Source organism: Lissotriton helveticus, chromosome 7 (assembly GCF_964261635.1).
Source record: "Lissotriton helveticus chromosome 7, aLisHel1.1, whole genome shotgun sequence".
In the NCBI taxonomy this organism is placed as follows: domain Eukaryota; kingdom Metazoa; phylum Chordata; class Amphibia; order Caudata; family Salamandridae; genus Lissotriton; species Lissotriton helveticus.
Window position 1 is genome coordinate 936,230,905 of NC_136068.1, and position 16,653 is coordinate 936,247,557.

The following is a 16,653-nucleotide window of genomic DNA, read 5'->3' on the forward strand; positions in this document are numbered from 1 at the left end:
TTTGAAGGTGCAGTTAATCACAATGTTCTCGACTTCTCTATAGCTTAACTGATAAGGATGTACTAAGATGAAGATGTTAAGATGTTGTTTATAGTTTTTATTATTCCCACTAACAGTAGCGTAAACCTTCCTCCCTCAACTTATCAGATCACTCAATTGCTATTGGTGTATCATAACCTATAAGAATTGCACTGAGAAGGGGATGCCATCACTTGGCTGGCAATCACATCTTTTTATCTAGGTCCTGATGTAGGTGCTAGTGTTGTTTAGAGAGTGGTAGCAAATGAGGCATAGGATTGATGTAATGTAATGTGTATACTTGTAAAGCGCACTGTTGCCAGCCGGCGTCCTGGCGCTGTATACCGCTGGGGAACCAGTCCTGGCTTTCCCTGTGGGATGGTCCCTGCTGGGAATCCCCATGGTGGAGCCAGGCATCCCCGGCATTGAGGGGGCCGTTGTGGAGATTAGGCAAGCTAATGCCCAGAGTTGCAGAGTGGGACCCCTGGTTAGAGTAGGCACTGACGTGAGAATTATCGAGTCCGCTGACCCTGGTCCATGACCATGCCGCGTGGGGAATCGAACCCTGGTCCTGGGCCGACTTCTGCTTTTGGATCTGCCGCCTCTAACCAGTGAGCCATTGAGAGATGTACCCCAGGCTGAACATGAAAACTGAGAAAACATGAAAACTGAGATTCTAATTTTTAGTAGGGTGTGGATTTTCACAATATCCATAATACTGATTATCAAGCCTTAGAAAATCTGTTTTTTATTGCTGTGCATTCGTTTGAAAATATTCAAGTTCTAATGCACTAACAGTGGACTTTTCCATCTGCAGAATATACTGAATGACCAGAGATGGCAGTGCTGCGGAAGAGAATTTGTCTGCATTGCTGAGACCAAAAAAAAAACCAAGAAGCCATTTCTCAGCACTCTGCCTTCCTTCATCAATTTAAATGGTAAGTCAAACTCGAGTTAGTGGGGTCTTGGCATGATTATCTTTGTCAAGACTCTACCAAAATGGATGACCTTACGGTGATCATCATATTTTATCAGACTTTGTCTCCGAAGCTGAGAAAGCCTGCGTTAGATACCTGTGCTAACAATGTGTCATCAGAGGACATTACTGTCTTTAAGGCTGGAAAGAGTTTCCTTAATTTGGAGCCATGGCCTTACTTTCTCAAGGAGTGAAGCTCATTTGACCTGTTTCCCTGCACTCTGTGTGTGGGTCTCTGATACTCCAGATGGATAGCTGTTTAGGATACTCGGCGGTCTTGCAATTCCATCCAATTTTCAAAAGGAGCCCAATGCTTTCCCAGTATACTGCCTAGCTGCCTTGCAGTCCTAATTACATATAGTTACCTAGTGCATAATTGCTGATGTCTCCTCCTCCTGTGTTTCCTCGTCACCGAGGGCGATTGGTCACATGCTGTCCTGACATCATAAAGCTAGAGCAGGATGTCATCTGACATGAGGGACAATCAGTTGCCTAGCAAGCACTAAGATACATTTATCATGGTATTGAACTGGGTTGCAGGGTAAACAGGGCGCCCAGCTGAAGACCTAGATGGTGAGATGAATGAAACTGGCGCATTATTTGAGACTTGTGCATCTGTTTGAAGGTGCAGTTAATCACAATGTTCTCGACTTCTCTATAGCTTAACTGATAAGGATGTACTAAGATGAAGATGTTAAGATGTTGTTTATAGTTTTTATTATTCCCACTAACAGTAGCGTAAACCTTCCTCCCTCAACTTATCAGATCACTCAATTGCTATTGGCGTATCATAACCTATAAGAATTGCACTGAGAAGGGGATGCCATCACTTGGCTGGCAATCACATCTTTTTATCTAGGTCCTGATGTAGGTGCTAGTGTTGTTTAGAGAGTGGTAGCAAATGAGGCATAGGATTGATGTAATGTAATGTGTATACTTGTAAAGCGCACTGTTGCCAGCCGGCGTCCTGGCGCTGTATACCGCTGGGGAACCAGTCCTGGCTTTCCCTGTGGGATGGTCCCTGCTGGGAATCCCCATGGTGGAGCCAGGCATCCCCGGCGTTGAGGGGGCCGTTGTGGAGATTAGGCAAGCTAATGCCCAGAGTTGCAGAGTTGGACCCCTGGTTAGAGTAGGCACTGACGTGAGAATTATCGAGTCCGCTGACCCTGGTCCATGACCCTGCCGCGTCGGGAATCGAACCCTGGTCCTGGGCCGACTTCTGCTTTTGGGTCTGCCGCCTCTAACCAGTGAGCCATTGAGAGATGTACCCCAGGCTGAACATGAAAACTGAGAAAACATGAAAACTGAGATTCTAATTTTTAGTAGGGTGTGGATTTTCACAATATCCATAGTACTGATTATCAAGCCTTAGAAAATCTGTTTTTTATTGCTGTGCATTCGTTTGAAAATATTCAAGTTCTAATGCACTAACAGTGGACTTTTCCATCTGCAGAATATACTGAATGACCAGAGATGGCAGTGCTGCGGAAGAGAATTTGTCTGCATTGCTGAGACCAAAAAAAAAACCATGAAGCCATTTCTCAGCACTCTGCCTGCCTTCATCAATTTAAATGGTAAGTCAAACTCGAGTTAGTGGGGTCTTGGCATGATTATCTTTGTCAAGACTCTACCAAAATGGATGACCTTACGGTGATCATCATATTTTATCAGACTTTGTCTCCGAAGCTGAGAAAGCCTGCGTTAGATACCTGTGCTAACAATGTGTCATCAGAGGACATTACTGTCTTTAAGGCTGGAAAGAGTTTCCTTAATTTGGAGCCATGGCCTTACTTTCTCAAGGAGTGAAGCTCATTTGACCTGTTTCCCTGCACTCTGTGTGTGGGTCTCTGATACTCCAGATGGATAGCTGTTTAGGATACTCGGCGGTCTTGCAACTCCATCCAATTTTCAAAAGGATCCCAATGCTTTCCCAGTATACTGCCTAGCTGCCTTGCAGTCCTAATTACATATAGTTACCTAGTGCATAATTGCTGATGTCTCCTCCTCCTGTGTTTCCTCGTCACCCAGGGCGATTGGTCACGTGCTGTCCTGACATCATGAAGCTAGAGCAGGATGTCATCTGACATGAGGGACAATCAGTTGCCTAGCAAGCACTAAGATACATTTATCGTGGTATTGAACTGGGTTGCAGGGTAAACAGGGCGCCCAGCTGAAGACCTAGATGGTGAGATGAATGAAACTGGCGCATTATTTGAGACTTGTGCATCTGTTTGAAGGTGCAGTTAATCACAATGTTCTCGACTTCTCTATAGCTTAACTGATAAGGATGTACTAAGATGAAGATGTTAAGATGTTGTTTATAGTTTTTATTATTCCCACTAACAGTAGCGTAAACCTTCCTCCCTCAACTTATCAGATCACTCAATTGCTATTGGCGTATCATAACCTATAAGAATTGCACTGAGAAGGGGATGCCATCACTTGGCTGGCAATCACATCTTTTTATCTAGGTCCTGATGTAGGTGCTAGTGTTGTTTAGAGAGTGGTAGCAAATGAGGCATAGGATTGATGTAATGTAATGTGTATACTTGTAAAGCGCACTGTTACCAGCCGGCGTCCTGGCGCTGTATACCGCTGGGGAACCAGTCCTGGCTTTCCCTGTGGGATGGTCCCTGCTGGGAATCCCCATGCTGGAGCCAGGCATCCCAGGCGTTGAGGGGGCCGTTGTGGAGATTAGGCAAGCTAATGCCCAGAGTTGCAGAGTGGGACCCCTGGTTAGAGTAGGCACTGACGTGAGAATTATAGAGTCCGCTGACCCTGGTCCATGACCCTGCCGCGTCGGGAATCGAACACTGGTCCTGGGCCGACTTCTGCTTTTGGGTCTGCCGCCTCTAACCAGTGAGCCATTGAGAGATGTACCCCAGGCTGAACATGAAAACTGAGAAAACATGAAAACTGAGATTCTAATTTTTAGTAGGGTGTGGATTTTCACAATATCCATAGTACTGATTATCAAGCCTTAGAAAATCTGTTTTTTATTGCTGTGCATTCGTTTGAAAATATTCAAGTTCTAATGCACTAACAGTGGACTTTTCCATCTGCAGAATATACTGAATGACCAGAGATGGCATTGCTGCGGAAGAGAATTTGTCTGCATTGCTGAGACCAAAAAAAAAACCATGAAGCCATTTCTCAGCACTCTGCCTTCCTTCATCAATTTAAATGGTAAGTCAAACTCGAGTTAGTGGGGTCTTGGCATGATTATCTTTGTCAAGACTCTACCAAAATGGATGACCTTACGGTGATCATCATATTTTATCAGACTTTGTCTCCGAAGCTGAGAAAGCCTGCGTTAGATACCTGTGCTAACAATGTGTCATCAGAGGACATTACTGTCTTTAAGGCTGGAAAGAGTTTCCTTAATTTGGAGCCATGGCCTTACTTTCTCAAGGAGTGAAGCTCATTTGACCTGTTTCCCTGCACTCTGTGTGTGGGTCTCTGATACTCCAGATGGATAGCTGTTTAGGATACTCGGCGGTCTTGCAACTCCATCCAATTTTCAAAAGGAGCCCAATGCTTTCCCAGTATACTGCCTAGCTGCCTTGCAGTCCTAATTACATATAGTTACCTAGTGCATAATTGCTGATGTCTCCTCCTCCTGTGTTTCCTCGTCACCCAGGGCGATTGGTCACGTGCTGTCCTGACATCATAAAGCTAGAGCAGGATGTCATCTGACATGAGGGACAATCAGTTGCCTAGCAAGCACTAAGATACATTTATCGTGGTATTGAACTGGGTTGCAGGGTAAACAGGGCGCCCAGCTGAAGACCTAGATGGTGAGATTAATGAAACTGGCGCATTATTTGAGACTTGTGCATCTGTTTGAAGGTGCAGTTAATCACAATGTTCTCGACTTCTCTATAGCTTAACTGATAAGGATGTACTAAGATGAAGATGTTAAGATGTTGTTTATAGTTTTTATTATTCCCACTAACAGTAGCGTAAACCTTCCTCCCTCAACTTATCAGATCACTCAATTGCTATTGGCGTATCATAACCTATAAGAATTGCACTGAGAAGGGGATGCCATCACTTGGCTGGCAATCACATCTTTTTATCTAGGTCCTGATGTAGGTGCTAGTGTTGTTTAGAGAGTGGTAGCAAATGAGGCATAGGATTGATGTAATGTAATGTGTATACTTGTAAAGCGCACTGTTACCAGCCGGCGTCCTGGCGCTGTATACCGCTGGGGAACCAGTCCTGGCTTTCCCTGTGGGATGGTCCCTGCTGGGAATCCCCATGCTGGAGCCAGGCATCCCCGGCGTTGAGGGGGCCGTTGTGGAGATTAGGCAAGCTAATGCCCAGAGTTGCAGAGTGGGACCCCTGGTTAGAGTAGGCACTGACGTGAGAATTATCGAGTCCGCTGACCCTGGTCCATGACCCTGCCGCGTCGGGAATCGAACCCTGGTCCTGGGCCGACTTCTGCTTTTGGGTCTGCCGCCTCTAACCAGTGAGCCATTGAGAGATGTACCCCAGGCTGAACATGAAAACTGAGAAAACATGAAAACTGAGATTCTAATTTTTAGTAGGGTGTGGATTTTCACAATATCCATAGTACTGATTATCAAGCCTTAGAAAATCTGTTTTTTATTACTGTGCATTCGTTTGAAAATATTCAAGTTCTAATGCACTAACAGTGGACTTTTCCATCTGCAGAATATACTGAATGACCAGAGATGGCAGTGCTGCGGAAGAGAATTTGTCTGCATTGCTGAGACCAAAAAAAAAAACCAAGAAGCCATTTCTCAGCACTCTGCCTTCCTTCATCAATTTAAATGGTAAGTCAAACTCGAGTTAGTGGGGTCTTGGCATGATTATCTTTGTCAAGACTCTACCAAAATGGATGACGTTACGGTGATCATCATATTTGATCAGACTTTGTCTCTGAAGCTGAGAAAGCCTGCGTTAGATACCTGTGCTAACAATGTGTCATCAGAGGACATTACTGTCTTTAAAGCTGGAAAGAGTTTCCTTAATTCGGAGCCATGGCCTTACTTTCTCAAGGAGTGAAGCTCATTTGACCTGTTTCCCTGCACTCTGTGTGTGGGTCTCTGATACTCCAGATGGATAGCTGTTTAGGATACTCGGCGGTCTTGCAACTCCATCCAATTTTCAAAAGGAGCCCAATGCTTTCCCAGTATACTGCCTAGCTGCCTTGCAGTCCTAATTACATATAGTTACCTAGTGCATAATTGCTGATGTCTCCTCCTCCTGTGTTTCCTCGTCACCCAGGGCGATTGGTCACGTGCTGTCCTGACATCATAAAGCTAGAGCAGGATGTCATCTGACATGAGGGACAATCAGTTGCCTAGCAAGCACTAAGATACATTTATCGTGGTATTGAACTGGGTTGCAGGGTAAACAGGGCGCCCAGCTGAAGACCTAGATGGTGAGATGAATGAAACTGGCGCATTATTTGAGACTTGTGCATCTGTTTGAAGGTGCAGTTAATCACAATGTTCTCGACTTCTCTATAGCTTAACTGATAAGGATGTACTAAGATGAAGATGTTAAGATGTTGTTTATAGTTTTTATTATTCCCACTAACAGTAGCGTAAACCTTCCTCCCTCAACTTATCAGATCACTCAATTGCTATTGGCGTATCATAAACTATAAGAATTGCACTGAGAAGGGGATGCCATCACTTGGCTGGCAATCACATCTTTTTATCTAGGTCCTGATGTAGGTGCTAGTGTTGTTTAGAGAGTGGTAGCAAATGAGGCATAGGATTGATGTAATGTAATGTGTATACTTGTAAAGCGCACTGTTACCAGCCGGCGTCCTGGCGCTGTATACCGCTGGGGAACCAGTCCTGGCTTTCCCTGTGGGATGGTCCCTGCTGGGAATCCCCATGCTGGAGCCAGGCATCCCAGGCGTTGAGGGGGCCGTTGTGGAGATTAGGCAAGCTAATGCCCAGAGTTGCAGAGTGGGACCCCTGGTTAGAGTAGGCACTGACGTGAGAATTATCGAGTCCGCTGACCCTGGTCCATGACCCTGCCGCGTCGGGAATCAAACCCTGGTCCCGGGCCGACTTCTGCTTTTGGGTCTGCCGCCTCTAACCAGTGAGCCATTGAGAGATGTACCCCAGTCGGAACATGAAAACTGAGAAAACATGAAAACTGAGATTTTAATTTTTAGTAGGGTGTGGATTTTCACAATATCCATAGTACTGATTATCAAGCCTTAGAAAATCTGTCTTTTATTGCTGTGCATTCGTTTGGAAATATTCAAGTTCTAATGCACTAACAGTGGACTTTTCCATCTGCAGAATATACTGAATGACCAGAGATGGCAGTGCTGCGGAAGAGAATTTGTCTGCATTGCTGAGACCAAAAAAAAAACCAAGAAGCCATTTCTCAGCACTCTGCCTTCCTTCATCAATTTAAATGGTAAGTCAAACTCGAGTTAGTGGGGTCTTGGCATGATTATCTTTGTCAAGACTCTACCAAAATGGATGACGTTACGGTGATCATCATATTTTATCAGACTTTGTCTCCGAAGCTGAGAAAGCCTGCGTTAGATACCTGTGCTAACAATGTGTCATCAGAGGACATTACTGTCTTTAAGGCTGGAAAGAGTTTCCTTAATTTGGAGCGATGGCCTTACTTTCTCAAGGAGTGAAGCTCATTTGACCTGTTTCCCTGCACTCTGTGTGTGGGTCTCTGATACTCCAGATGGATAGCTGTTTAGGATACTCGGCGGTCTTGCAACTCCATCCAATTTTCAAAAGGATCCCAATGCTTTCCCAGTATACTGCCTAGCTGCCTTGCAGTCCTAATTACATATAGTTACCTAGTGCATAATTGCTGATGTCTCCTCCTCCTGTGTTTCCTCGTCACCCAGGGCGATTGGTCACGTGCTGTCCTGACATCATAAAGCTAGAGCAGGATGTCATCTGACATGAGGGACAATCAGTTGCCTAGCAAGCACTAAGATACATTTATCATGGTATTGAACTGGGTTGCAGGGTAAACAGGGCGCCCAGCTGAAGACCTAGATGGTGAGATGAATGAAACTGGCGCATTATTTGAGACTTGTGCATCTGTTTGAAGGTGCAGTTAATCACAATGTTCTCGACTTCTCTATAGCTTAACTGATAAGGATGTACTAAGATGAAGATGTTAAGATGTTGTTTATAGTTTTTATTATTCCCACTAACAGTAGCGTAAACCTTCCTCCCTCAACTTATCAGATCACTCAATTGCTATTGGCGTATCATAACCTATAAGAATTGCACTGAGAAGGGGATGCCATCACTTGGCTGGCATTCACATCTTTTTATCTAGGTCCTGATGTAGGTGCTAGTGTTGTTTAGAGAGTGGTAGCAAATGAGGCATAGGATTGATGTAATGTAATGTGTATACTTGTAAAGCGCACTGTTGCCAGCCGGCGTCCTGGCGCTGTATACCGCTGGGGAACCAGTCATGGCTTTCCCTGTGGGATGGTCCCTGCTGGGAATCCCCAAGGTGGAGCCAGGCATCCCCGGCGTTGAGGGGGCCGTTGTGGAGATTAGGCAAGCTAATGCCCAGAGTTGCAGAGTGGGACCCCTGGTTAGAGTAGGCACTGACGTGAGAATTATCGAGTCCGCTGACCCTGGTCCATGACCCTGCCGCGTCGGGAATCAAACCCTGGTCCCGGGCCGACTTCTGCTTTTGGGTCTGCCGCCTCTAACCAGTGAGCCATTGAGAGATGTACCCCAGGCTGAACATGAAAACTGAGAAAACATGAAAACTGAGATTCTAATTTTTAGTAGGGTGTGGATTTTCACAATATCCATAGTACTGATTATCAAGCCTTAGAAAATCTGTTTTTTATTACTGTGCATTCGTTTGAAAATATTCAAGTTCTAATGCACTAACAGTGGACTTTTCCATCTGCAGAATATACTGAATGACCAGAGATGGCAGTGCTGCGGAAGAGAATTTGTCTGCATTGCTGAGACCAAAAAAAAACCCATGAAGCCATTTCTCAGCACTCTGCCTTCCTTCATCAATTTAAATGGTAAGTCAAACTCGAGTTAGTGGGGTCTTGGCATGATTATCTTTGTCAAGACTCTACCAAAATGGATGACCTTACGGTGATCATCATATTTTATCAGACTTTGTCTCCGAAGCTGAGAAAGCCTGCGTTAGATACCTGTGCTAACAATGTGTCATCAGAGGACATTACTGTCTTTAAGGCTGGAAAGAGTTTCCTTAATTTGGAGCCATGGCCTTACTTTCTCAAGGAGTGAAGCTCATTTGACCTGTTTCCCTGCACTCTGTGTGTGGGTCTCTGATACTCCAGATGGATAGCTGTTTAGGATACTCGGCGGTCTTGCAACTCCATCCACTTTTCAAAAGGAGCCCAATGCTTTCCCAGTATACTGCCTAGCTGCCTTGCAGTCCTAATTACATATAGTTACCTAGTGCATAATTGCTGATGTCTCCTCCTCCTGTGTTTCCTCGTCACCGAGGGCGATTGGTCACATGCTGTCCTGACATCATAAAGCTAGAGCAGGATGTCATCTGACATGAGGGACAATCAGTTGCCTAGCAAGCACTAAGATACATTTATCATGGTATTGAACTGGGTTGCAGGGTAAACAGGGCGCCCAGCTGAAGACCTAGATGGTGAGATGAATGAAACTGGCGCATTATTTGAGACTTGTGCATCTGTTTGAAGGTGCAGTTAATCACAATGTTCTCGACTTCTCTATAGCTTAACTGATAAGGATGTACTAAGATGAAGATGTTAAGATGTTGTTTATAGTTTTTATTATTCCCACTAACAGTAGCGTAAACCTTCCTCCCTCAACTTATCAGATCACTCAATTGCTATTGGCGTATCATAACCTATAAGAATTGCACTGAGAAGGGGATGCCATCACTTGGCTGGCAATCACATCTTTTTATCTAGGTCCTGATGTAGGTGCTAGTGTTGTTTAGAGAGTGGTAGCAAATGAGGCATAGGATTGATGTAATGTAATGTGTATACTTGTAAAGCGCACTGTTGCCAGCCGGCGTCCTGGCGCTGTATACCGCTGGGGAACCAGTCCTGGCTTTCCCTGTGGGATGGTCCCTGCTGGGAATCCCCAAGGTGGAGCCAGGCATCCCCGGCGTTGAGGGGGCCGTTGTGGAGATTAGGCAAGCTAATGCCCAGAGTTGCAGAGTGGGACCCCTGGTTAGAGTAGGCACTGACGTGAGAATTATCGAGTCCGCTGACCCTGGTCCATGACCCTGCCGCGTCGGGAATCAAACCCTGGTCCCGGGCCGACTTCTGCTTTTGGGTCTGCCGCCTCTAACCAGTGAGCCATTGAGAGATGTACCCCAGTCGGAACATGAAAACATGAAAACTGAGATTCTAATTTTTAGTAGGGTGTGGATTTTCACAATATCCATAGTACTGATTATCAAGCCTTAGAAAATCTGTTTTTTATTGCTGAGCATTCGTTTGAAAATATTCAAGTTCTAATGCACTAACAGTGGACTTTTCCATCTGCAGAATATACTGAATGACCAGAGATGGCAGTGCTGCGGAAGAGAATTTGTCTGCATTGTTGAGACTAAAAAAAAAACAAGAAGCCATTTCTCAGCACTCTGCCTTCCTTCATCAATTTAAATGGTAAGTCAAACTCGAGTTAGTGGGGTCTTGGCATGATTATCTTTGTCAAGACTCTACCAAAATGGATGATGTTACGGTGATCATCATATTTTATTAGACTTTGTCTCCGAAGCTGAGAAAGCCTGCGTTAGATACCTGTGCTAACAATGTGTCATCAGAGGACATTACTGTCTTTAAGGCTGGAAAGAGTTTCCTTAATTTGGAGCGATGGCCTTACTTTCTCAAGGAGTGAAGCTCATTTGACCTGTTTCCCTGCACTCTGTGTGTGGGTCTCTGATACTCCAGATGGATAGCTGTTTAGGATACTCGGCGGTCTTGCAACTCCATCCAATTTTCAAAAGGAGCCCAATGCTTTCCCAGTATACTGCCTAGCTGCCTTGCAGTCCTAATTACATATAGTTACCTAGTGCATAATTGCTGATGTCTCCTCCTCCTGTGTTTACTCGTCACCCAGGGCGATTGGTCACGTGCTGTCCTGACATCATAAAGCTAGAGCAGGATGTCATCTGACATGAGGGACAATCAGTTGCCTAGCAAGCACTAAGATACATTTATCATGGTATTGAACTGGGTTGCAGGGTAAACAGGGCGCCCAGCTGAAGACCTAGATGGTGAGATGAATGAAACTGGTGCATTATTTGAGACTTGTGCATCTGTTTGAAGGTGCAGTTAATCACAATGTTCTCGACTTCTCTATAGCTTAACTGATAAGGATGTACTAAGATGAAGATGTTAACCCCTTCGACGCTCATGACGAGCTGGGCTCGTCATGAGGTAGCCTCCTCGCACGCTCATGACGAGCCCAGCTCGTCATGTAAAGTGCGGTTTTAAAAAACTCAGCACAGGAGCAGAATTCCGCTAGCGCGCATGCGGTTAAGATGTTGTTTATAGTTTTTATTATTCCCACTAACAGTAGCGTAAACCTTCCTCCCTCAACTTATCAGATCACTCAATTGCTATTGGCGTATCATAACCTATAAGAATTGCACTGAGAAGGGGATGCCGTCACTTGGCTGGCAATCACATCTTTTTATCTAGGTCCTGATGTAGGTGCTAGTGTTGTGTAGAGAGTGGTAGCAAATGAGGCATAGGATTGATGTAATGTAATGTGTATACTTGTAAAGCGCACTGTTGCCAGCCGGCGTCCTGGCGCTGTACACCGCTGGGGAACCAGTCCTGGCTTTCCCTGTGCGATGGTCCCTGCTGGGAATCCCCAAGGTGGAGCCAGGCATCCCCGGCGTTGAGGGGGCCGTTGTAGAGATTAGCCAAGCTAATGCCCAGAGTTGCAGAGTGGGACCCCTGGTTAGAGTAGGCACCGACGTGAGAATTATCGAGTCCGCTGACCCTGGTCCATGACCCTGACGCGTCGGGAATCGAACCCTGGTCCTGGGCCGACTTCTGCTTTTGGGTCTGCCGCCTCTAACCAGTGAGCCATTGAGAGATGTACCCCAGGCTGAACATGAAAACTGAGAAAACATGAAAACTGAGATTCTAATTTTTAGTATGGTGTGGATTTTCACAATATCCATAGTACTGATTATCAAGCCTTAGAAAATCTGTTTTTTTTTGCTGAGCATTCGTTTGAAAATATTCAAGTTCTAATGCACTAACAGTGGACTTTTCCATCTGCAGAATATACTGAATGACCAGAGATGGCAGTGCTGCGGAAGAGAATTTGTCTGCATTGTTGAGACCAAAAAAAAAACAAGAAGCCATTTCTCAGCACTCTGCCTTCCTTCATCAATTTAAATGGTAAGTCAAACTCGAGTTAGTGGGGTCTTGGCATGATTATCTTTGTCAAGACTCTACCAAAATGGATGATGTTACGGTGATCATCATATTTTATTAGACTTTGTCTCCGAAGCTGAGAAAGCCTGCGTTAGATACCTGTGCTAACAATGTGTCATCAGAGGACATTACTGTCTTTAAGGCTGGAAAGAGTTTCCTTAATTTGGAGCGATGGCCTTACTTTCTCAAGGAGTGAAGCTCATTTGACCTGTTTCCCTGCACTCTGTGTGTGGGTCTCTGATACTCCAGATGGATAGCTGTTAAAGATACTCTGCGGTCTTGCAACTCCATCCAATTTTCAAAAGGAGCCCAATGCTTTCCCAGTATACTGCCTAGCTGCCTTGCAGTCCTAATTACATATAGTTACCTAGTGCATAATTGCTGATTTCTCCTCCTCCTGTGTTTCCTCGTCACCCAGGGCGATTGGTCACGTGCTGTCCTGACATCATAAAGCTAGAGCAGGATGTCATCTGACATGAGGGACAATCAGTTGCCTAGCAAGCACTAAGATACATTTATCATGGTATTGAACTGGGTTGCAGGGTAAACAGGGCGCCCAGCTGAAGACCTAGATGGTGAGATGAATGAAACTGGCGCATTATTTGAGACTTGTGCATCTGTTTGAAGGTGCAGTTAATCACAATGTTCTCGACTTCTCTGTAGCTTAACTGATAAGGATGTACTAAGATGAAGATGTTAAGATGTTGTTTATAGTTTTTATTATTCCCACTAACAGTAGCGTAAACCTTCCTCCCTCAACTTATCAGATCACTCAATTGCTATTGGCGTATCATAACCTATAAGAATTGCACTGAGAAGGGGATGCCATCACCTGGCTGGCAATCACATCTTTTTATCTAGGTCCTGATGTAGGTGGTAGTGTTGTTTAGAGAGTGGTAGCAAATGAGGCATAGGATTGATGTAATGTAATGTGTATACTTGTAAAGCGCACTGTTGCCAGCCGGCGTCCTGGCGCTGTATACCGCTGGGGAACCAGTCCTGGCTTTCCCTGTGGGATGGTCCCTGCTGGGAATCCCCAAGGTGGAGCCAGGCATCCCCGGCGTTGAGGGGGCCGTTGTGGAGATTAGGCAAGCGAATACCCAGAGTTGCAGAGTGGGACCCCTGGTTAGAGTAGGCACTGACGTGAGAATTATCGAGTCCGCTGACCCTGGTCCATGACCCTGCCGCGTCGGGAATCGAACCCTGGTCCTGGGCCGACTTCTGCTTTTGGGTCTGCCGCCTCTAACCAGTGAGCCATTGAGAGATGTACCCCAGGCTGAACATGAAAACTGAGATTCTAATTTTTAGTAGGGTGTGGATTTTCACAATATCCATAGTACTGATTATCAAGCCTTAGAAAATCTGTTTTTTATTGCTGTGCATTAGTTTGAAAATATTCAAGTTCTAATGCACTAACAGTGGACTTTTCCATCTGCAGAATATACTGAATGACCAGAGATGGCAGTGCTGCGGAAGAGAATTTGTCTGCATTGCTGAGACCAAAAAAAAAAACAAGAAGCCATTTCCCAGCACTCTGCCTTCCTTCATCAATTTAAATGGTAAGTCAAACTCGAGTTAGTGGGGTCTTGGCATGATTATCTTTGTCAAGACTCTACCAAAATGGATGATGTTACGGTCATCATCATATTTTATCAGACTTTGTCTCCGAAGCTGAGAAAGCCTGTGTTAGATACCTGTGCTAACAATGTGTCATCAGAGAACATTACTGTCTTTAAGGCTGGAAAGAGTTTCCTTAATTTGGAGCGATGGCCTTACTTTCTCAAGGAGTGAAGCTCATTTGACCTGTTTCCCTGCACTCTGTGTGTGGGTCTCTGAGACTCCAGATGGATAGCTGTTTAGGATACTCGACGGTCTTGCAACTCCATCCAATTTTCAAAAGGAGCCCAATGCTTTCCCAGTATACTGCCTAGCTGCCTCGCAGTGCTAATTACATATAGTTACCTAGTGCATAATTGCTGATGTCTCCTCCTCCTGTGTTTCCTTGTCACCGAGGGCGATTGGTCACATGCTGTCCTGACATCATAAAGCTAGAGCAGGATGTCATCTGACTTGAGGGACAATCAGTTGCCTAGCAAGCACTAAGATACATTTATCGTGGTATTGAACTGGGTTGCAGGGTAAACAGGGCGCCCAGCTGAAGACCTAGAGGGTGAGATTAATGAAACTGGCGCATTATTTGAGACTTGTGCATCTGTTTGAAGGTGCAGTTAATCACAATGTTCTCGACTTCTCTATAGCTTAACTGATAAGGATGTACTAAGATGAAGATGTTAAGATGTTGTTTATAGTTTTTATTATTCCCACTAACAGTAGCGTAAACCTTCCTCCCTCAACTTATCAGATCACTCAATTGCTATTGGCGTATCATAACCTATAAGAATTGCACTGAGAAGGGGATGCCATCACTTGGCTGGCAATCACATCTTTTTATCTAGGTCCTGATGTAGGTGCTAGTGTTGTTTAGAGAGTGGTAGCAAATGAGTCATAGGATTGATGTAATGTAATGTGTATACTTGTAAAGCGCACTGTTGCCAGCCGGCGTCCTGGCGCTGTATACCGCTGGGGAACCAGTCCTGGCTTTCCCTGTGGGATGGTCCCTGCTGGGAATCCCCAAGGTGGAGCCAGGCATCCCCGGCGTTGAGGGGGCCGTTGTGGAGATTAGGCAAGCTAATGCCCAGAGTTGCAGAGTGGGACCCCTGGTTAGAGTAGGCACTGACGTGAGAATTATCGAGTCCGCTGACCCTGGTCCATGACCCTGCCCCGTCGGGAATCAAACCCTGGTCCCGGGCCGACTTCTGCTTTTGGGTCTGCCGCCTCTAACCAGTGAGCCATTGAGAGATGTACCCCAGTCGGAACATGAAAACTGAGAAAACATGAAAACTGAGATTCTAATTTTTAGTAGGGTGTGGATTTTCACAATATCCATAGTACTGATTATCAAGCCTTAGAAAATCTGTTTTTTATTGCTGTGCATTCGTTTGAAAATATTCAAGTTCTAATGCACTAACAGTGGACTTTTCCATCTGCAGAATATACTGAATGACCAGAGATGGCAGTGCTGCGGAAGAGAATTTGCCTGCATTGCTGAGACCCAAAAAAAAAAACAAGAAGCCATTTCTCAGCACTCTGCCTTCCTTCATCAATTTAAATGGTAAGTCAAACTCGAGTTAGTGGGGTCTTGGCATGATTATCTTTGTCAAGACTCTACCAAAATGGATGACCTTACGGTGATCATCATATTTTATCAAACTTTGTCTCCGAAGCTGAGAAAGCCTGCGTTAGATACCTGTGCTAACAATGTGTCATCAGAGGACATTACTGTCTTTAAGGCTGGAAAGAGTTTCCTTAATTTGGAGCCATGGCCTTACTTTCTCAAGGAGTGAAGCTCATTTGACCTGTTTCCCTGCACTCTGTGTGTGGGTCTCTGATACTCCAGATGGATAGCTGTTTAGGATACTCGGCGGTCTTGCAACTCCATCCAATTTTCAAAAGGAGCCCAATGCTTTCCCAGTATACTGCCTAGCTGCCTTGCAGTCCTAATTACATATAGTTACCTAGTGCATAATTGCTGATGTCTCCTCCTCCTGTGTTTCCTCGTCACCCAGGGCGATTGGTCACGTGCTGTCCTGACATCATAAAGCTAGAGCAGGATGTCATCTGACATGAGGGACAATCAGTTGCCTAGCAAGCACTAAGATACATTTATCGTGGTATTGAACTGGGTTGCAGGGTAAACAGGGCGCCCAGCTGAAGACCTAGATGGTGAGATGAATGAAACTGGCGCATTATTTGAGACTTGTGCATCTGTTTGAAGGTGCAGTTAATCACAATGTTCTCGACTTCTCTATAGCTTAACTGATAAGGATGTACTAAGATGAAGATGTTAAGATGTTGTTTATAGTTTTTATTATTCCCACTAACAGTAGCGTAAACCTTCCTCCCTCAACTTATCAGATCACTCAATTGCTATTGGCGTATCATAACCTATAAGAATTGCACTGAAAAGGGGATGCCATCACTTGGCTGGCAATCACATCTTTTTATCTAGGTCCTGATGTAGGTGCTAGTGTTGTTTAGAGAGTGGTAGCAAATGAGGCATAGGATTGATGTAATGTAATGTGTATACTTGTAAAGCGCACTGTTACCAGCCGGCGTCCTGGCGCTGTATACCGCTGGGGAACCAGTCCTGGCTTTCCCTGTGGGATGGTCCCTGCTGGGAATCCCC